Raw genomic sequence first — 24,124 nt, 5'->3', positions numbered from 1 at the left:
AAAGGTAATGGTGAGCTGGTGGATGCTGTCGGCTTCCCTTAATGTTTTGTGTTTTGGTGTGGTTTGGTTTATGTTTAGGGACACGGTGAATGATCTAGTTTAGTCCTGGGGGAGAAAAGGAAGTTTAGCCAAAACAGGGATGTAAAGCTCATAAGGGAGGGAGGAGTAGCTCATGTTATTAGATACCACGCTAGGGCTACAGATGCTGCTGCTGCATTGTGGAGAGAACGGATCATACCGAGGGTAAAAATCTCTGCTTGGAAGGGAATCACTGTGGAGCCTGTGCAATGTTTATGTGGTATGTGTAATTTTTTTAATGGAGTTTTCTTGATGAAGGTCTTAGACTTGGAGAAAGTGATTGTGTTAAGATAGATTGCAGTTCTGGTGTTTTGTTTTAATATTTCTGAGCTGTAATTAGCATGTTGCTAAGGCCCTTGTTTTCAGACCACTTGATGGTGAGGCAGGGTAGGATGTAGTGCAGTGGTACGTGTACAGGAGCACCGAGAAATGCATCCTGTAATCAGTATGCACCAGAAGGAATTTGCTCCCCCACTCCTCCCCCAGGTCAAGCCAGCTGCAGAAACTGACATCCTCCAGCAAATCCTGAATGAATGAATGAAAACAACGTGATCGCCCTAATAATGACCACAACTGAACACACATCTTTGGCTGTATTTTATAGAAAAGGCCACCATTTTCTAACAGATTAATGCCATATGCAACTCCTTTGCACATTTTCTAGAACTGTATGAAATGAGAGGTAACAGAATGAAAAGAAGGCAGCAGTTACATAAATTTTTGAGTGATTTAGTTTCAACAGTACATAGATTGAGTTTTGGGATTTTCTTTTAGGGACTAATGTAAGAGCCATAAAATAAGCACTGCAGAAAGACTGTGTTCAGAGGGTTTTGTGGGCATAGTGAGTAGTTTCAGCAATTGCTGCAACAATATATTGGTCATCTAGTACCTCCTCCCCTTTTGTTGATAAACACATCTTACAACAGATCGTAGTACAACTTGTTTTTCTGCATCCTTCAAAAGTCTTAATTGCTTAGGAATTACAAGGTCCATCATCAAGTAGTTTTAATGAAATTTGTGACCAGGCTTAAACTGTCCTCTTTGTTGTAGTAATGTCACATCTGAGTTTAATGCAATTTTAACACAATCATGATGAAAACGCTTCTCTGAGTCTGGTTGTTCAGGAGACAGATTTGCATCAGAGAGCTTGTATTGGGAATAGAGGAGGCCTTTCTGCTGTTTTTAACACCAGGTGGTTTTGTCAGTTTCTTACATTGAAATGATTTTGAATGTAGGCTCTTCTGCCCCCAGTTCCCTGATGATATTACCTTTCTGTTACTTCTCCACATCCCACCTTGCTCCTCTCTACCTAAGTTAAAACTATACAACTAATCTATTCTTTTTACTTATCTATTTAAAATTCATGCTATGAACAGTTGAACAATTTTTCAAACAATTATCTACTCAGTTTCTTTTGAATTCTGCAAGGTTCTGACTTCAGTGGATTGTAGCCTCCACAGGTCAAGGCTCCTGCCGCTGCTGCTGCTGCTGCAGACACTGACATCACTATACTGCATGAATGAAAAACAACAACGTGCTCCATTTCTGGCTCTCCACCTCCTTCCTTTTCTGCACACTCCGTGTGTGTGTGTGTGTGTGTGTGTGTGTGTTTAAGATGGTATTACGCTGCATTTGAAACTACATTTAAAACTGTTAAATTAGGTAGGTGGTGGCTCAGGGATATGTGTTTAGTATAGAAGCATACTGCTTACAAAAAGCTTCAAGTGCTATGAGCATTTGGACTAGAGGTGACATAACAGCATTCAGTATTTTTTTTATCTGGACTGGTGGTTATGGAAGAAAATACAGAAGATGTAAACAATTTTCTTTGTAATTGCTTTACCAAGAAGAAGTTATGAGACAGTGTAATTTCTTAACATGTTAGATCATTATTGTCTCCCTCTGAAACATTCTTAATATGCACATTTATAGGGTTAAGTCTAGAATAATAAAGAAATGATACTCAGATTATTTCACAAGGCTGAGGAAAAGCTGAATTATGTAAATAGGCACAATTTTAATATGATATTTATAAAATCTAGCAAGAAGATGGTAATTTTCTTTATTTTTGTAGCACAGTTTTAGATAATTTCAATGGGTATCATAATAGAAGATACATAAATCTCCAAACACCTTGCTCTGTATAGAGAACATGGAGTTTTAAAAATTGAAATTATCTTGTTTATGCATATGATCATATTTTTGTTTGCATTTTTAAAATTTTCTTTTGTATTTTTAAAACTTCAAAGTTTGTTATTTATATTCATTTCTTCTGCCTTTAGCAAAATGTCACCCTCCCCCTTGTTTAGTTCTGAAGGGTCTTGAAGTGGTGAATGACAAGCTACTGAATGCATCCTCAGGCTCCCTGTGATGTGTTTTTAATAGATGTAAAATCATAAAGTATTATGCAAATAGTTATTTTTTTGTAATGGTAATACATAAGTCTACCTTTGAGAGAAATAGAACAACCCAAATGAGAATATAGCGGGATGTTGTGTTAAAATTAATGATCTTTAAGCTAAAATCATGAGTAACAATGAAAATATAATAAAGTTGCTTCTTTCTGAAAACTTCATAAAGCAAAACCTATGAATTCAAAAACAGAACAAATACAATTTTATTGTGCAAGACAGTAAATAGCAATTGCAGGTCCTTTTGTGGTTTTTTGTAAGGATTGAGCACTGAGATGAATTATAAATTCTAAAAGATATAAAAACAGTTGCGTTAGAGCACTCGATGTAGAATACCGCTTATTTTTAAGTGTACCAAACCTAATAACAAAAACATGGAAGAGCTTGTAATTTATATAGTTCCTGCTATGGAAAATAGCATGTGTTGATTCCTGATTTAACATGCCTAATATCATTAACTCTAGAGTGAAATTTGATAAGAATTTTTCATGAGTACCTTGAGAGCCTTATTATTTTATACATTAAGATGTTATGATTATATTTTAAAAGAAAATACAAAGCCAGCTAGCATATAATGCTGAATGACTGCCTGCAGTGTGTGTGCATGTATGTGTGTGTGTGTGTGTCTGTGTTTTGATCAATTAATTTGCTTTCAGTTTTTTATTTTTCATTAAATTTTCCCTTGAGTCCTTTTTACTGCTATGCTCAGTTTGTGGACTTCCAACATTTTAAATTACTTTTTTTCTCTCTCTTTTTAAAGATACTCAGACATTCTCTTATAAAGTTACTTCTCAGGCCGATATTGTTGAAAATTAAGGTCCTCCTCTTGTCCCCCCACTTTTAAAAATAGTTTTCCTTGAGTGCTTAGAGTTAACTTGTTTCAAAGCTTTCTTATACTAGACTGAAAACAGTTAAAGCTTTGACTGTTTTTCCTAAAGAGACAGGTTTCAGATACTGATTTTTGGGAAAGGTTTTCAGCCTTTGAGAACTACACTAAGTATCAGCAGCGTTCATTAACTAAATTTTCCCATTAATTATGGTACGTAAAATTTCTACATCAGTGGGTCAATAGCAAAATAGATAAGTGAATTTATAGAAGTTTTTTTATTCTTAAACTGTTTTATGTTCAAAGATTATATTCCTTTCAAATAACTATTATTCTAAGCATATTGAATATTGTATACCTAGGGTGTATAAAAAGCACCTTGGTCAATTTAACTGTATGTAAAGTCGTGTATATATATTGAGCTAAAAATTCTTTCATGATTTACAGTACTTTTTACAGAAGGACATTTCATTCACTGCAGTGTATATTGCTTCAAGGATTTAATGCAAATTAGGATACATACATTGGGGAAGTGTTGAAGGGTAATGGTATCCTTGTGATTTTTATTTGTGATAATGTGGACTAAATGTGAATAAGAAAACAAAGGAGTAATTGGGCTCCATGGCAATGAATAACAATGGAAATAAACGGCAGTGTTCAACAAATGGCGAGTAGGAGAGGATTTTTCTTAAATCTGAAATTTAAAACATTGCTAAAAGCCTGTTTTATCAAAGCTTCCAAATACAGCTAATAATCTGCCAAGAAGTATATACTAATGACTTTGTTATTCTTAATTTTAGTTTAGTCTTTTCTCCAGAGTTTAAATCCCCAGACACCACCACGATAGGCTTTTTCACAGCACCTGTCCTGGGTCTGTGCCTGGCACTGTTGTCTTTTGTCTTCAATATATAATTTTGTTCTCTCATTAAATGTCAAAGAAACCAAATCACTGATGCTGTTTCTGTCCTATATTCTATTTATTTTAACAAGAGGTTGAGCTTATCTGATGATGGTCTCTAACTGGGTTTGCCAAAAGTAAGTGGAGGAAAGAGAGAACACTACTCACCTATTGATGTGAAAAACCTGAGTGAGAAGCTGATGGAAGAGCCAGAAGCCAGTCTCTTTCCCTTTCTACCTCTCATCTGAACCCCTAGAACTGACCATGACTCCATGGATCATCCAGTTGTTTCTAGAAAGATAATACTTGTGCTTATTCTGCAAAACAAATTATAATGGATTTATAGTAATTCTAAAGAAAACAGGATTATACTTAATTATGAACAAATTGTGGAAAAATACTTTCCTAGTATTTCATTTTTGAAGGAACAAACATGGCAGATACCTTTAAGCAGTGTTGTTTACCTCAGGTGAATGTTATTGTGGCAGCTTGCAGGACGAGGCAAGTTCATGAATACCTGAATAACCTCCCCAATATTATGTTGTATCTCTAATTGTTGTAGGTACAAAGGAAGAAAACATGTGAGCGCTTTACTCTATATAAGGCAATATATACTTTCATTCATCAAGAAAGTGGATTTCAAATCATATCTTCCGATTCCAGATACAGCGTTCATTCCACAGGATTATCCTATTTCTCCTAATTAAAAAGAGACTGATATTGGTCATCAGCTGTGATTTCTGAGCTATAAGAATTACTGAAGAATAGGTTTTCTATTGGTTCCACAGCACTATTACACTGTGCTGGGGTATGCTTTGACATTTTCAGAATGTCTAAAAATGTGTCAGAGAGAGAGGGGGAGAGAGACAGAGAGGAGGGTATGAGCAACAGTGTGTGTGAGAGAAATCCTGGTTCCTGAGGGGTCAAGGATATGGACTTGGTTGTATCTGGCCCTGTGTACTTCTAGAATCTGTGCTGTTCTTGAATCGTATTATAGTGAGAAGTATGTTTCTCTGTGATTATTAAAAGTTAGTTATACATGGTGGTAAACTGGTAAATGCTTCAGGAATTACTAAGCAGAGATTCTGGTCTCAAGTGATTGTCCTGGCAACTGGTACTAGGTTAATTTAGCCCCACCAAGAGCTAATAGTTATCACTGCAGTTTGTGGGTTTGAACTCTGTATATTTGTAACTTAAGGAAATGCAACTATGGTGCACCTTAATAATGGCTCACCAAAAATAAGGATGAGTTAAAGAAACTAGTGAGATCCATTATTGTGTGGGAAGGTTGATGTCCAAAATTGTCTTCCCAGTTATTAGAATTCAGAAATCCATTAAACTTTTGGATGTTTCATAACAAGAAGGCAAAAACTGCTAAAACTTGCTGCCTAGTGTCTAAAGATAAAATACCTATCAACTACTGACAGTAATATCCCCTTAGTTAGCCAGTATGGCCACAGGGTGAACTTCTGTTAGTAGTCCCTATAGCTAATTTTAACTTTTATATTACTAAAATATCAATTATTTAGTGAAACATTTTCTAAAATTATTATACAGTTGTTTTCTTGAGCAGAACAAACAAGACATGAATGAACTCTTTGTGGCTTAATTAGCTTTGTTAATACCTATGATATACCTAATAAAATGATTGCTGTTGATACTATTGAATATAGGATTGAATGAGCACTGACTGACAACTAGAGTTGCCCTATAACTGATTCTATAAATTTGCTTTGGGGATTGTCTTATTTCTGGTAAAGGTGGAATGAAGCAGTGTGTGGCTACATTTATTCCTTAATGGAATAACCTGGCTTTTTTCTCTAGAATTAATTATCAAGTTAAAGACCAAAGAAATGATTTTCCAAATGGTTCCATAAAAGAGGCTTAGAAACAGAAAGGTATACTGAAAAATATTAGATTTGGAGTCAAGAGACTTGGGTTATATTTCCACTTCTAACATTTGACTTACAGTAAGTTCTTAACTCTTTGCATCTTATTTTCTCTATCTTTAAAATGATATAGGTGGGCTTTTTAAGAGTTTGGTTGGGTAGGGAAAAGATTCCACTATGGAAAGGAAAAGTAAGTTTATTAAAGGAAAAGTAAGTTTATTATTTACTGAGGTATAACTGACAAATAAAAGTTCTGTATATTTTAAGGTATACAGTGTGATGATTTGGTACACATTTACAATGTGAGATGATTACCACAATCAAGATAATTAACATACCCATCACCTCACATAGATGCCTTTTTTTTTTTTTGATGTGTGATGAGAACACTTAAGATCTATTCTTAGCAAATTCCAAGTATACGATACAGTATTATCGACTGTAGTCACCATCTGTACATTAGATTCCCAGAACTTACTCATAACTGAAAGTTTGTACCCTTTGACCTCCCCACTTTTCCCACTTGCCAGTCCCTGGCAACCATCATTCTACTCTCTGTTTCTATGAATTAGACTTTTTTAGATTATGCACATAAGTGAGATCATATTTGTTTTTGTTTTTCCCTGTGTATTTGTTTTTCTGTCTGGTTTATTTCACTCAGCAAAATGTTCTCCAGGTTCATCTATGTTGTTGTGAATGGCAGGATTTCCCTCTTTAAAAGACTGTATAATATTCCATTTTATATGTATACCACATTTTCTTTATCCATTCCTCCGTGAGTGGACACATAGGTTCTCCACATCTTAGCTATCGTGGATAATGCTGCAAAGAACATGGGAGGGCAGATATCTTTTCAAGATACTGATTTTACTTCCTGTGGGTATATACTCAGAAGTGAGATTGCTGGATCATATGATAGGTCTATTTTTAAGTTTTTGAGGAACCTCCATACTGTTTTCCATTCCCACCAATTTATATTCCCACCAATGTTATACAAGGGTTCTCTTTTCTCCACATCCTCACCAACACTTCTTATTTTCTTGTCTTTTTGACAATAGCCATTCTAACAAGTGTGAGGTGGTATCTCATTGTGGTTTAAATTTGCATTTCACTGGTGATTAGTGATGTTGAGCACTTTTTCGTGTACCCTCATTAGCCATTTATATGTCATCTTTGGAAAATGTCTATTCAGATCCTTTGCCTATTTCTTAATAAGGTTATTTGTGTTTTTTGCTATTGAGTTATATGAATTCCATATATATTTTGGACATAGCAAATGTATATATCCACAACACCATACGCTTATCAGATGTATGGTTTGCAGATATTTTCTCCCATTCCATAACTTGCCTTTTTATTTTGTTGATTGTTTCCTTTACTGTGCAGAAGCTTTTTAGTTGCTTGTTTATTTTTGCTTTTGTTGCTTGTGCTTTTGGTATCATATCCAAAATATCGCCAAGACTGATGTCAAGGAGCTTTTCCCCTATGTTTTCTTCTAGGAGTTTTATAGTTCCAGGTCTTAAATTTAAGTCTTTAATCCATTTCAAGTTAACTTTGTGCATGATGTAAGATAAGGGTCCAGTTTCATTCTTTTGCATGTGGATATCCAGTTTTCCCAGCACCATGTATAGAAGAGACTGTCCTTTTCCCATTGTATATTCTTGGCACCCTTGTCAAAGATTAGTTGACCATATATGGGTGGATTTATTTCTGGGTCCTCTGTTCCATTGGTCTATGTGTCTGTTTCTATTGCCAGTACCATATTGTTTCTATAGCATTGTGTAGACTAGGTGATTCTTAGTAAAATTAGTTATTTACTGAGCTTTTATGTCAGCAACTAGTCTTCACCGGAACTCAATATAGAACACTTTTATAATTTCTCTTTCTCTCTTGAGAAGTTAAGTAATCTGCCCAAGATCAGGTGGCATGCACAGAAGGCCCAAAGGGCCATGTAACTCTCTAAGTCCCGACTTCAGGTCAGGTGAAAGTTGCTTTTGGAACCCAATTAATTATGGGGCAGGAAAGCATGCACAATGGGTTATCCCATTGCTTATACAGTTAAGTCACAGAAAGGCCAAAAATAGCTTTGGTGGGGTGTGAAGAGAAAGCTAAATGGAACTAAACTCTAGGGTCCATAGAACTTAAAATAGCTGCAAGTATTCCCAGCGATTCAGGCCTCAGATATGTATATAAATATGTCATAGCACTTCAAAACCTTATTATGTCATTAGTAAGCCTTCCCCATGGTCCTTAAAGTACTTACCACTTTGTTAAGACAGAATTTAGATTTAATTTTTAAAATTGCCTTTCACATGAAATCTTAAAATCTGGGTAGAATGAGTCTTTTGCATTTTCCTATTTGATAACGTAAGCTTTACATTTATAATAAAGCATCATAAGGCTCCATTCAACGATAACATTGTGATTCATAACTTTTACCTTTTTTTTTTTTTTTTTAAATTAATTGATTTATTTATTTTTGGCTGTGTTGGGTCTTCGTTTCTGTGCGAGGGCTTTCTCCAGTTGCGGCGAGCGGGGGCCACTCTTCATCGCGGTGCGCGGGCCTTTCACTGTTGCGGCCTCTCGTTGCGGAGCACAGGCTCCAGACGCGCAGACTCAGTAGCTGTGGCTCACGGACTCACTTGCTCCGCGGCATGTGGGATCTTCCCAGACCAGGGCTCGAACCCGTGTCCCCTGCATTGGCAGGCAGACTCTCAACCACTGCGCCACCTGGGAATCCCACTTTTACCATTCTTTGATAATTTAGCAGCATTCAAAATAGTATCTTTTTATATTTCACTCTCATGGCAAAGCAGCAAGGTGCAGTATCTTCTCAATTTATGCCTCCTTGGGCTCTTTTCCATTTTCTAGGTTTGCTGATGTGATGTATAATAGAAAAGATATTTCAATCTCCATTTTAACAATTTCTTTCAGGATGTTGTGGCGTTTTTCAGTGTCACTTGTGCTTACTCTAAGCCCTCTTTGATAGTCAGTGTGGAGCATGAATCCTTTCATAAGTAACATTAGAAATGGTATTTTTATTGTTATTGTTATGATACTGAAAGTGTTATATAGAGTCTATGTGATGAAGTTTCTCATGACTTTTCTTGTGTAATTACTTTACTAGTTAAATACATCAGTTTATAAGTTGGATTAATGAAGTAATATTTGTATCTTAGAAGATAACAAAAACTAGTAGAGCTCAGTTGCTCAGTTACCTTAAAGAACTTTGCTATACTTATGTAAACCTGTGAAATGATCTTCCCACGAATGTGTAAAAGGATCATAGTAAAATACAGACTTGTTTATATATTAGCTGGTAGTCTATAAACAAATTATGATATTTTTGAGTGTTCTGTGACAGTGTCATTTTCTTTCTTCCAAAGTGTTTTGGAGGTACTCTGGTGCATCTCCCTGAAAAGAATCAACTGTCCTTTTCCTGCTTAAAGTCAGGTTATTTCATTTAAGTGTCTAATACTTACTAAACAGGGATTAGCAAACATTGCTAAATGCAGTTTCATTAGCATTGTAAATTTGGGAGTTAGACTGTGCTCAGAAATCAGGTTTTGGAAAAAAGCTACAATATTCTGCAATATTTTGATCAGATAGCTTTAAAAAACTTATTTTAAAATTCTGTTCTTTCTTTGCATATTTAAGTGACCTGTTATTGAAAAATACCTGGTCAGTTGATTGCATTTGCCCACTCTTTGTCTTTTTGGTTAACACATGGCCAAAGATGAGTGTAGCTTTAATGTAATTTCAGTGATAACTGTTCATTCAAGAAATTTTTGTTTTCAGGTATTGTAGTTGTTGGCAGTATGTTGATGAGTAAAACTAATGCATTTTCTCCCTGTTTTACACAATAAATATTTATTGAGTCCCCGCTATGTCTGAGGAGCTCTGTTTAACCCTCACAGAATACGTATTCTAGGTGCAACTGGGGTGCTCACATTCATTTTTCTCAACAAGGTCAAGTCATTTAAAATCTGCCAAGAATTTGACCCACTATTTTCTCTGAGGTTTGGACTTCATATGGGAATTATTATGTTCTATGCTTATCTTTCAAGATTAGGTTGCACTTCTTTGTATTCTTTTTTAAATACCAAATACTTGTTTATATGTGTTTTTCCCTTATTAGATGAAGCTTAGGAGAGCATTATCTTGTGGCTTCTATATTATATCTAGGTCTAAGCTATATTGCTGCCTGGACATATTATAATATTCTGCTAAAGTTTGGCCTAGCATGGTGGGATTAACATGGAATCAGCTTCTGAAGCTGTTATATTTGGAGAAATTCAAAAAACCATCATCCCAAAAATTTGTTGGGCATTTTCAATTAAAAATCTAAATGTTTTTAGATCTGTCATAAAGATCCTGATTATACTAAGCAAGCAATGAGAATATAAATTACATATTAATTTGTTCTTTATTGCAATGCAAAAATTTTAAAGTGTAGAGCAGATTTGGGGGTGGTTGTTTGCTTTAGAGAATATCTAATTTACGTGCAAGTAAAATTATTCAATTTAGCAAAGTGTTATTTACACAAACTTTTTAGGAAGTCAGTTACACAAGATTGAGGTTCATCTGAGGTTGTAAAAATATATTACAGAATAGTGTAATTTCTCATTGCTACATAAAATGTTCTACTGACATTTAGCAGGATTAACTAATATCCTAAGAAGTTGTTATAAATGAACATGAATAGATCTTTTCCATTTCCTTTCTAGTCTGAGTTTTAAAATTCTAAGAAATTTTGTATTCAGTTAACCCCTAAAAGGGAAAGAATTCATATGTACTAATGATTTTATTTCTCACATTTCTCTGTGGAAAGGTATGCTTTTAAATTAGATAAATATTCCAAGTTTTTTTCTGGATTATTTTGTCCTTATAAAAAAAAAGTTATTACTTGAGTTATAATTTCCTACCAAACTGTTCCTAACCAGCTTAATGGAGGAAATATTTCTTCCTTCATGAAAAACTTTCACCAAACCTTCTACTGTTATCAGTGTCAGGAGGACAAGGCAATAAGTAAGCATAATTAGACTAGAAATATGATTAGTACTGTGGATTATGATTTTATTTATAATTGTATAATCCTACAGTCTGATTTTAACTTAAAGTTTCTGTATATACTTAAGGACGAAGAAATTAATTGGTCACCCATATACACACTACTGTATATAAAATAGATGACTAATAAAGACCTACTGTATAGCACAGGGAACTCTACTCAGTACTCTGTAATGGCCTATATGGGAAAAGAAACTAAAAAAGAGTAGATATATGTGTATGTATAACAGATTCACTTTGCTGTACACCTGAAACTAACACAACATTGTAAATAAACTCTACCCCAATAAAAATTTAAAAGTAAATAAATAAGTATACATTCACAGGAAGTTGCAAAGACAATACAGAGAGCTCCCACGTATCCTTCACCCACTTTTCCTTTAACGGTCATATTTTACAAAATTATAGTATGACATCAAACCAGGATTTTTATATTGGTGTGTGTGACTGTGTGTGTGTGTGTGTGTGTGTGTGTGTCATTTTATCACATGTGTAGATCTGTGTAACCACCAGTATAATCAAGATACAGACCTGTTCTATCACAGATGTCAGATGCCACTCAGATCTCCCTCGTGCTGCCCGTTGTAGTCACACCACTCCCTCCCCCTACCACCCTGACCCGTAGCAACCACTGATCTGTTCTCCATCTCTATAATTTTGTCATTTTGAGAATGTTAGATAAAAGGAATCATACACTATGTGACCTTTTGAGCTTGGCTCTTTTTCACTCAACATAATGCCCTTGAGATCTATCACAGTTGTTCAGAGTATCAATCGTCTGTTACCCTTTATTGCTGAGCAATATTGCACAGTATGGATGTACCACAGTTTCCTTACCCGTCACTTATTGGAGGACATTTTGGTTAAGGTTGGGTCTGTTACAAATAAAAATGTTAAAAAAATTTGTGTACAGATTAAAAAAAAATTAATTGGTCACCTAATTTGATTATACCTAAGGGCTACACAATATCTGTGTGCGTGTGTGTGTGTGGTGTGTATGTATGTGTATAAAAGAGAGAATGCTGTAAGGTTTGCATTCCTTTCTCAGCAATCACTGGATAATCACTGGCTCCTGATACTTTCTCCATATAGAGTAGAAATTCATGGTCATCTTTTCATAATGCTATAAGTAATTTTAATATACTAAGTGGTAGTGACTTAGGGACTTTACTTATCTCATGTAAGATAAAACCAATGGACAACTAACTAGATGAGAATTCTGAACATCTTCCTTGTGGTTATGGGGAAATTTGCTATTTATAATACAATTATGTTTCCTTTGGGAGGCATGTCTTAAATGCTGAACTCTTTGAAGTATTTACTTAAGGATTATTTGGTAAAAAGTTGTTGGATGGGTTTGGAGAAACAAATTAATCAGTTTACATATAAATTCCCTTTTCTGAATCATCTAACATAATTTAGAATGACTATCCAGTTATCTACAGTTTAATTTTCATAGTAAGTGTATGATCATTTTCTCTGCTGGAGTTGGCTTTGTGATTTTTGAGCAGAATATTATGTTGGTATTTAAATTCAAAGTTGAAAGAAGTGTTGAAAGCTGTCGTTATTGCATTTCTACTGACTGGAGTGGGTATTCTTATAGGTGGTAACTGTATATAGCAAATTAAAACAGACATGATGCTTACATCCTGCAAGTCTACATATCCGAATATTTTAAAATATCATTATAATTGTCTTTGGATGTTTTGCTCATGCTCTTTACCTTCTTGCTGATCTTGTTACCATCTGTATAAAAAGTTTTAATTTAAAGTATATTCCACCGATGTTTCACGTAGAATATATCATACTCCCTTAGGTAACATGCTTTGAAAAAGTGGCCTAGTGTATTTTTCTATGCTACTAACAGAAAATCAATAATTTATTAATAAGACTTTCAGACCCAGAGCATCATTGGGTTGGGTTCTTAACTTCCTTGCAGCATAATTACTAACTTTTCCTCCTCCCTCATTTCTCTCATCCTACTGATCACTATATCTTATCCCATCTCCTTAGAATTATGTCCTGAATCTGGTAGCTTCTTTCCATCCCCTCACGGCTCCGTTATTACTTATTGCTTGATTTGTTAGAGCTGCTGCCTCTTAAGTGGTTCCCCCGCCATTAGTCTCCCCTCTCTAATTTACCCATTGCACAGTCTTTCTTTATAAACATAGTCTTTCTTTAAAAAAAAAAAAAATTCTGAAGTTCACAATCCTTTGCTTGACATAAAAGACTCATCTCAGCATCCTCGATTGTGTACCTCAAGTTCTTTGTAAACTGAACTCACTTTGTATTGAAAATGCTATTATCTTTCAATAGCTCCATACTTGTTCCTTGTCAGGCAAGGACTCCGTGTCAGTGTAAGGTAATCTACTGATTACTGTAAATTAGATTAAGTTAGATCATTCTATTTATGGTGACAATTGTAATAATTTAGCAAGACTTACTCTAAAATTTGGCTCAAACCATCTCCAAGGTAATTCAGACAAAGGGAGTTAAGCCCTTCTATAGTAGAGACTTCTAAGTATTCACCAAACCCTGTTTTGTCTCCCTCTTGGCCCACATCAAGACTCTTTTTCCTACCCCTTCTTACAAATAGATAAGGCTTTGTGATATACAACATTTTCATCTGTGTTCAATAAAAAAGCACTAGTTTGATCCTCGTCATTCATTCTCTTCCCTCATCTGCCAGCTGGAAGCAGAGAATCTAGCAGAGGACTCCAACCAAGGCCCTGGGGGAATGGTGGAGCCATAAGATGAAGGAAGTCTGAATCCCTGAATGATCATAGAGAAGGCCATCTGTCAGCCAGGAAGATACACCTTGGGTTTTTATTGTGATAAGCTACGAATTTTAAAAAATTGTAGCTGTTAGCATTAGCAACTTTACTGCACCTCACAGTTTAAAGAAAGGTGGTCTACCAGCTGCTACTACTGGAGCCACTTTGAAAATTCACCTTGGGAGTCTCACTCTTACCTCGTGTGATCCATCACATAGGCAAGTGTGGTTCATTGTTATCAGTGCTTCTGTCAGTATGCAAGAGATACTTCATCAAGTTTGATTGTGTGATCTTGGTGGAATGTATTTAGTTTTATATAATTTGCTATTTCATTAACTGAAGATGCTATAACTACTCTTTGATTAATAATTTAAGAGACTATTTTCAAAAAAATTTGGAGACGTTATAAGAATTGATAGCCATGTGGAAATAAATCCATTGTCTCCCAGAGTGCCTGGCAGGACACGAAGTTTAGTGGTCTTATTAAGTGGTCTTGTTATTTTATATAAATATGTTATTTTTCTTGGATATGCACTATATGAAGAGTTATTTATTATATGAACCTATCTTAGAGCTGTTTGTGAAATACCTAAGCATGGAAATCATAGCCTTTTATGTAAATGTGGAAAATGGGATGATAGAGATCTGAATTCAAGTTATTTTTGTCACTGTCTTGCACTTTATTCACAATGATTTTAGATGAGCCTCACATACAGAATATTAAAAAGAAACATGGAGCCATTCTATTTGAGGCTCTTCCAGAAAGCCTCCTTTGCTAATGAGTTCCATAATATTTGCCAGGTGATTTCTAGTTTTTGAGTATTAATTTATTTAAAAGTAAGGAAAGGATGGATAACTGATATCCACAGGTTCAACAAAACTTGAGTAGTTGTGCTAGGTGTTAGAGAAACAAACAGAAAAAGACAAGAGCTTTACTTTTAGGAAGGAGCCTACTCTCTGGTAGATAAGTTTTACATTTATCATTTAAGTATAAACAAAATAGTGAATCATACTAGGTTTCACTTTCTTATTTCATTCTTAAATGAAAGTAAAATAGCTAAAATATGGGGCGGGGGAAGAGACAGATACATGAGTGATTTGACATATCCATGAAAAAGAAGTTAACTGTATTATTCATAATGTTTGAATATATATTGTTCGTACTTGTCCTGTCTCAAACACTACATAGAAAGGATTTAAAAAATTCTGGTCAGAGGTGAAGAAGGAAAGAATGGAGAAAAAAGGCAGACAAAAATCCAGTTGACCCATCTCTTTTCTATAGTGTGGTTTTGTTTTCTTCCCATGTTGAGATGAGTCTTTTTAGTACATCTGGAAGTGTTGTTCAGGTTTTTATTACAAATGCTCTAGCTATTGTAGGTATTGTTAATGATTCAAGCTATATCCAAAAGTGTAGTCTGATATTTGTTCACTCATTTCTTGGGCTCTTGGATTGAACAATGTTCTTTCATCATTTAAGGGAAAAAATTAACTTAGATGCTAATAACAAACTCTGGAACTTTGTGGCTTCAGTCCATTTGTAGCTCCTGGGCAGTGCCATTTTGATTGAAGTACAGTTCAATCAGTAATATCAATAGACTATTTTTGGCTAAGATTATAATGGCCAGTTCTATGCCTGTTCTGGAGGAATAAAATATGATGCTCTTCTAAAATATTTTATGACACTTTTCCCCTACACTTAGTCATGCCACTAGTAGTTTTATTTTATTTTTTCTGAAGTTGATCCCAGTCCTTGGCAGTGTTTCCTGGCAACCTTTTATGCACAATATTTGTAGAATTGTTGAGGTGGAAGGTGTCCTGTGTATGCAAACACGGAACTGGTTTTTACCATGTTCTGTTTTACTCCATGGCCTCTACAAAGGTATCATTTGTATACGACCTTTTCCTTCAGGATGTTTCCTGCAGCTTTGGGCCATATCCAGCTTTAATGAAGCATCCAATTTTGGATAAATTACTGCTTCACAGCTACATATTTGATTCTTTGATGTCAATATTTATGAAAGTAAATGCTAGAATAAACATCTGTGTTTCCTTATTTCTGAAGCCTTCATTCTGTTGAGCCTATTGATTTTGGGTTTATTCTACAGAAGCGTAGTTATATATTTCCCAGTCAACAACATATTCACCATTGCTGGATTTGGGGACACAATGTGGGGGAAAATACAGCTAGTCAGCTAGATTTAATTAACTAGCTTCTTTTGCATGAAGCAAATCCGTGGTATCCAGATGTATTTTCAGTTCAGAGTTCTGTTTATCATTTGCCTACCACCAGTAAATAAGCTTGACTAGCAGTCATATCTTATTGAGGTTAAGCAGTTACTCTTTTCGTAAGCCTTTCTCCTTAATCTTTTCTACTTAACCATGGAGTTAACTGTTTACCCTATTATTATGCTATTAGGAGCTAATCTGTAGGTTTTATTACCTAAACAAAATGTTTATAACTTAGACTTAAATGCTTGAATCTTATTTTCATTATAAATTGTATGTTGTTAAAATGTATTTGGATTTAGAATTCTACAAATTTTCAGTATAGATTTAAGAAGAGATATTTACTTGTCTAGGAGACTGTTGTGCTTTCTCTGCCATATTAATTCTTTATTCTTTATTCAAATAAGAGATGAGAAAGCTGATAATTTTCAGATTCTTTTTCAGGATCAGAGGAACTATAGTCATCATACAGATTTCATCATAAAGATCTTGTATTACATGGTAAAATTTGGTTGTCCTTTTGTAATAGTGGTAAGACCCTGATTCCATAATGTTAATAGTCAATCAGTTCTTTCTTGGTCTTGAAAATTATTTTAGGACTTTTTGTTCTTTATTGACCTGTCCCATAGATACTGGGATGATGTGGACAGAGGCTGCTTACTTTTGTTCCTTCAAAAAGCAGATCCTTATAGATTTAGCTCCTTGCAAGGTGAAGGTACTCTTCAAGGCTTCTTTCCATCTTGTTTTTTTTCCAAATGACTCTCTCTTCAAGCCCCTCAGCCCATTATTCTACCTTTTCCCATGGTAAACTCCACCTTTCCCCGTAAGAGGAATTTCCGTTCCTTGATCCATTCCTGGTTCTTGCTGCAGGCTTCTGTAGGATTGACTTTCAAACTTTACTCTGTAATTGCCAGCTCTAGAGAAAGGGGATGGGCAAAAATTCTATTAATGGAGTGACTATGGATGCCCCATTTCAATTAGTTTCTTACTAGGTTGGGCAGGAGCTAATTTCTCTACTAGGTTACCTAGGAAGAAAGTATAACTCTCTAAGACTAACATTAATTTTTCTCAGAGTCAACACAATAAAATATTGGAGGAATATTAAAATGTTTAAAAATATATGTATATATATATCTGGTTCTATAAGAAATTTAATAACTACATTTGGTTATCAGATATTCTGGAAATTCTTAGTCTTACAGATGTGCTGAGAGAATAACTATATGAATTTCCAATCCTTCTCTGGTCATTTCTTTCATGTAATGATGGAAGACTTACCTTAGAGATATTGAGCATTCTGCTACTCTCTTCCCCTTTGAAAGTTACTACCTGAATGGCTCACACATTCCAGGAGCCCTTATGTTAATTCCTTTCCAAGCTGTTGGTTGTTTGAAGCTTATTCTCTGGTAGATTCTTCAGGATAGACTTATGGGAACAATATTCCTTGAGTTCTCATGTATTATGTAGCAAGAATATACAAGACTATAAGAAGTTTTAATCTATGGGTTTTTATACTTGAAGGTCACTTTAGCTTCATTAAAATGTGTTCGATTTGGGCTGTATCATTTTCTCAGATACATGTATAGTCTTTCAATATGTAGTTTGAAGTTATGTTTTATTCCAGGAGAGTTTTATTATAGTTTTTAGTATTTTTTGCTTTGTTGCTTTGGTCTTCTTCAGGGACTCCTACTAAACATATATTGGACAGTCTTGCTTATGTTACATATTAATTATTGTCTCTTAAAATCTTTTTACCTCTTCTTTTTTTTAATTCTAAAATTTGTCTTATGTTCCATTTTCTACTTTTGGTAAGCCATTAACCCACTGTGTGCTTCTTGTTAACTTAGTCTTCATTCCTGAAATAAGTTTTTCTTTTATTTCTAAATCTTTCCTGAGTTTGATCACCTCTCTTTTCATATCTTCCTTGCTCTCAAACACAACATTTTTCAGTTTTTCTAATTCTGAGGTTTTTCGTTGCTTCTGTCATTTAAAGAATATTTTTAGCTTGTTTTGAACTATTAGATCACAGTTTTCCCTACTTTAAAAATCAAGGAGTTTGATCAGTAATATTGGTTGTCATACTGTGGTAAAGATATAGCCCATTCTGTAGCCTTTATTATAGTCTTTTTTGTAAGTTTTTTTTTTTTTAATTGAGATATAATAGTGGATCTGTCTCATTTGGTTAAAAATTTTCTAAGCTCTACCACTGCTTTAACTGGAAGTTAAGTGCTTTGAAACAAAATTTTGTTAAACATTTTGTCTTCTGGTTAAGGAATATTTGCTTTCCTTTCACTTACTGTATTAATATCCATTTTTGGTCATCTTATTTTGGTTGTTTTATAGTTGCTAATACTTTGTGATTATTTCTTTAACATTTGAGACCATTAGTTATGTAAGATTTTAGATGTTTGGAAGCTCTATTAATCGAATTCATTGGAAGTTCATAAAGTTTATAGAATGTTCTTCTACTAATTATGACTTTGCCAGGGTTCCTTAAAGAAATACCATTTTCCACCAGAAAAAAAATGAACTTAAAAATCTTTAGCATCTCAGCTGCCATATATGTAATTTCTTTATAGATATATTCCAGATGTCAGAACTCCATCTTAATTTGTTGTGTATTCCTCCAGTGCTTGTCACCAGCCTTCATGGCCATCTTGGTGAAGTTTTCTTTTACAACCTTGATACAAGAAGATACTCTCTTGGGTTTTCTTTGAAAACAGGCTGAAGGCCTTCCTCCAAATGTCGTATCTCAATTTATGTATCATTTGACACAAATTTGAGTGAGCTATAGCCTAGAGAAGAATCATTCCTAAATGGCTGCTTGACTACATTTTTTGTTTGTTTTTCTTGACAGACCTCAGGTTACAGGCTGTGTCAGGCCTCATTTGGTGAGAAGCATGTTTGTTTCTCTTGTCAGCTTCTTGACTGGTTCCTTTCCAGATTTCTGCAGGGCAGCCATATGGTCATTTCGGCATGTTTTCTAGATTGCTTCTATGGCAGGATTCCAGGTCTTGATTAGTGTTTCAGAATCTACTCACACTGAGAGGGCTTTAGTTTTTGCCCTTTAGTTTTATTTCAGATAGCATATTCAGATCTGGTGTCCTTCCTGTCTCATCTGAAGTTCATTTGATTTTGATGATTTTATTTTATGTGGCCCATGTATTTGGCTAACTTTTTATCTTCTTATATTTTAAGCAAGAAAGGCCCATAAAGGCCGTTGGTGAGGTGCCTAGACTGTGCTGATTTTGGAAAACTGAATGTAACAATAATTCTATTAGATGATCAGTATTAATGTGCATTAGCTTTGCTAGAGAGGTATACCAGTCTCCTCCTTTCTACTTTTTTTATTCTTAGTTACATAGTTCTTTAAATTTGTTTTTTTCCTGGTGGGGGGGGGAGGGATTTATTTTGAAAATTTCTCTCTGTAACCGTGAGGCAAGGAGAAAATTACTCATAATGTTGGTAGTGATGTTTAAGAAAAAATTGTTCATGACACTTATAAAGATTAGTAAAGCAGACTTTATTCAGGGAGACTATCACGATAGTTGTAGGGACCACTGCAATGTGGTTTTGCAGTGGGGGAGAGAGATTGGGCTCAAACTTGGAATACAACTAGGAGAACTGGGGATGTATAGCCAAGTAGAAGGGTGGGGTAAAAATTACTAAGAGGAAAGAAACAAACATCAAAATAAGGGGGATTCTGGCTAAACAGACCTAAACAGGATTGTTGATGAAGGCAGGCCAGGTGGTCAGATATTACATGGGGGATGGTAGAGATGAGGAACCTAATCAGATATCCAGCGTGATCAATATTGAGGGTGGGGGATTCTGGTTAAACTGACATAGTAGGATTCTTGCTAAAATTGGACAATGCAGAGATGAACACAGAAGCCCAAAAGTTAGGGCCTAATTGGAAAGAGTTCAGAGGAGCCTGACTAAAGTTTGGTCAAGGAGAGACTCTTTAACAGTGATAATAAATTTAAAATTATAACTTTCAAGGAAGTAATTCTCAATACAGAAATACTGAAGCAAATCTCTATTAACAAAACAGACCTTTAGGAGCTTCCCTGGTGGCATAGTGGTTAAGAATCCGCCTGCCAATGCAGGGGACACGGGTTCGAGCCCGGGAAGATCCCACATGCTGCGGAGCAACTAAGCCCGTGCGCCACAACTACTGAGCCTGCGCTCTAGAGCCCGCGAGCCACAACTACTGAGCCCACGTGCCACAACTACTGAAGCCTGCGTGCCTGGAGCCCGTGCTCCTCAACAAGAGAAGACAGTGCAGTGAGAAGCCCGTGCACTGCAATGAAGAGTAGCCCCCACTCACCGCAACCAGAGAAAGCCCGCACACAGCAACAAAGACCCAACGCAGCCAAAATAAAAATAAAAAATAAATAGATTTATAAAAATACAAAACAAATCATACCTTTAGTTAAGTTCATGCTTAACCTCAGTGAACCAACAGCAAGATATTCTCTACCCGTATTTACTTTTGGTTATTTTTGATCACTAAATTAGGAACTATATCATTTCAGGTTTTTTTGAAGTTGAAGAAAAGCAACTTAATGTCTTATATTCAGTCTCTGCTCCATGAATTTGTTATTTTGATTTCAGTGATAAGGATTGAAATTATAATATGAAGGAGCAAATTCAGACATCATGAAACACTTATTTTCTCTTAAAAGATAAAGGTTTTAAATAAACAGGCTATAAAATACTGTAATATTTGGAGACTCAGGCTTAAATTCTTTAATCAAATTAATTATTAAAATCTAAATTTTACTTTGCTTATATATTTTATTTAATTTTTCTTGGACACTTTGATTTTATAAAAAGGAACCTACTTAATGTATTTTTTCAGAATTTCTTGTATTTTTTAGGAAGCAAATTTTATTGTAGTTAACTTTTGTGTGCAAAATGCCCTGTTTGGGTGGGAGGGAATCTTTCCAAAGAAGCTGTATTGAACTTTTTGTCTGTTATCTCATCTTTCTAAGAAAGCATTCCTAAGCATTCTGTCTAGAGTGCTTTGTATTTAGGTTTGAAGGTTCTTATTGTCATGGCTGGCACTCAGTTTAGAAAGTGACCTTTTTGAAGGAGATGACTAGAAGTTTAAATTTACTAGATTCTAGAAGGTTAGCTGCTAAGTGCAGATTTCGAAGAATTGTTTGACTTTTTTGCAGCAGGCTATTTTCTTGGATTTATATTCAAACTTTCAGTGCCTCTAAATGGAGTAGAATATAATCAACAAAATGATTTTATTTTTGAGCACCTGCAACTCTAAAGGATCTAGTCCCAGTCCTTTAGACACAGGTTCTTAAGCTTTTAGTACCAGTAGATTCACTTGAGATACGTATTTAAAATTCACATTGTTTGGTTCCACTAGCAGAGAGTCTCACATTGTTGATGAGAAATTGGGCCCAGTATTGAGCATATTTAACAAATGTCTAACACTTTGAGAAACATTGCTTTAGGACCTCAGTGGTTCCCAAGGCTGATGATGCATCTGAATCAATTTGGTCTGGTTTAAAAAATATGTTGAGGGCTTCCCTGGTGGCGCAGTGGTTGGGAATCCGCCTGCCAGTGCAGGGGACACGGGTTCGAGCCCTGATCCAGGAGGATCCCACATGACGTGGAGCAACAAAGCCCGCACGCCACAACTGCTGAGCCTGTGCTCTAGAGCCCGCGAGCCACAACTCCTGAAGCCCGTGCACCTAGAGCCCCGTGCTCCCGAACAAGAGAAGCTACCGCAATGAGAAGCCGGCGCACTGCAACAAAGAGTATCCCCCGCTCTCTGCAGCTAGAGAAAGCCCGCGTGCAACAACGAAGACCCAACGCAGCCAAAAATAAATAAATAAATTTTTTAAAAAAAGAGAGAAAAGAAAAATTTAAAAAAAATATGTTGATATCTGGTTCCACCCTATAGCTACTAAATTAGAATCTCTGGGAGTGTGGCCCAGTAATGTGCATTTTTAACAAGTTGCCTGATGATGCTTATACAGAGAGCCACGTCTCAGGATCCCATCTTTGAGATCCATTGCTTAGTTCTACCTATGCCTGAGGGCCTTGAGCCTTTTTGTTCTAGGATCTCCCAAGATCTAATTTCTGGGTGATACACTGTATTAGAAAGCTTTTGCTATTACTTCTCAGACATGCCCAGATGTTGACACTGTACTGACTAAAAAGTATTGCCTTTTTTTTTTTTTTTTTTTAACCATTCTTTAACATTTTTCTAATCAATACTAGGTGATTTAAGGCATACACACACACGTACACATTATGGGATTTAATGGCTGCTTCTTTTTGAACATAATTGTTAAAACATAAAAAGATTTTACACACTTTAGGAACTTAAATTCAAGACAAAATATTATTATATATGTGTGTTTTGATACTACTGACTAACATTGTTAATGTGATATTTTTATGTAAAACTAGTTATTTAATGTGAGTTCTATGTAGAAAGGTCTGGAAAAATTGGTATTTATTACTTAGTTATCTTAAGCATTTTGCTGCATTGTATGGCTTGAGGATTCTTTAGAGTTGTAATAAATGTATGGCTTGAGGATTCTTCAGAGTGGTAATAAACCTTGAATAAAGTAAGAAGCAGTTTATTCTTGGTGGTGGTGTTACAATGGCTAAGTTTCATGCAGTTATAGTCTTTACACAGTAGTTGAAGGAATAATAGCTCTTTTTCAAAAGGTTTAAATGCTTTCTTAAGTTTAGATGTGCTTTGCTTGTATAATCAGTGTTTAATGGAAAGCTCTGGCGAATAATCTTTCTTGAGAGCTAAACACAGAGAATCAACAATTTTTATTTTTTAGTTACTTATGCACACTGAACCTATGAAAAAGGTTGGAGTGTGTTAAGGTCCAAGAAAAGAATGTGAGCACTTTTTATTACGTGTGTTAGTTTACATTCTGTATGGCTACATTATGTCACTCAAAAATATTGCATCCTCTTTACCACCTGGTAAGGTTGGTTTAGAAGGTGTAGTGGCTTGTTTCATATTTCTCTGTAGCTAAAGTTCTTAAAGTTTCTAATAATAACTTTTTTTTAATTTGCAGAACTTCCACTTAACTTTGTTAATTTTCTCCTTCAGGTTAGCTGCTTAATACATCAGATTTCCAAACTCACTAACCAGTCAATCTTCAGTCACTGCTACTAAAGTAAAAATTGTTGGGAACAATTAGTTTAACATATTACAGTGCTCTGGCAGTTAGATATTAAGCAGTTTTGCCTATTTAGAATAATGCCTTGTATGCTATTCAGATGCAGAGTTATCTAATACAGCTCCTTGTTTTTAAACCTATTATACTATTATCACTTTAAAGTTAAATTTCCAATTGGCTGTTAGAAAGCAATAATTATTTTGTATAGTCCTCAGTAGGAACCCCAGAGGAACCCCAGGCCTACCACTGCTCCCTCATCAGGGAGGGGAATTGGAGGGGGAAAGTACAACCTGTAGATGGATATAATGAGCAAGTCTTTTTACAGAATGCTACATGAGGAGTCATTTTCTGGTCCTAACAATGATGCTAGTACTGGAAATAGATGTGATTTTTTTCTAACCATCATATTTTATTGCTGAATTTAGTTATTCTCTATTTTATCCTCAAATATTTAAGTAGGCGATGTTAGCAACAGGATTATAAGTGGCATGGTAAGAGTCTTACTACTTGAAAGTTTCCCTTGATGTAGTTAGAGTACATGATTCTAGCTATCTGCTGCCTAATTTATTTTTTGCATTGTTTGCTTCCTGTCCTTCATTGGTGTGCATGTGCCGTAATATACCACTTTATATTATAGTTTAATTATACATATTGTATCTCCCTCAACCAGAATGTAAATTCCTTGAGGAGAGTCTGAAACTTATTTTGTAATTCCTCTTGGTACACGGAACAGTGCTTTTCATATATAGTAGTAGACATTCAGCAAGTTTTATTTAGTGG

The 24,124-nt window shown here is 35.2% G+C and overlaps 1 protein-coding gene across 2 annotated transcripts in view; it reads left to right on the top strand.

The window, feature by feature from the left end:
- The window catches only part of GLCCI1 (glucocorticoid induced 1), a 125,603-nt gene that overhangs the window by 1,479 nt on the left and 100,000 nt on the right, over window positions 1–24,124 (top strand). The gene's annotated exons all lie outside the window — the stretch shown is intronic.

Source organism: Eubalaena glacialis, chromosome 8 (genome assembly GCF_028564815.1).
Source record: "Eubalaena glacialis isolate mEubGla1 chromosome 8, mEubGla1.1.hap2.+ XY, whole genome shotgun sequence".
Taxonomy (NCBI): Eukaryota; Metazoa; Chordata; class Mammalia; order Artiodactyla; family Balaenidae; genus Eubalaena; species Eubalaena glacialis.
Note: the sequence above shows the minus strand (reverse complement) of the source record. Positions and strands in the feature narration are given on the sequence as shown.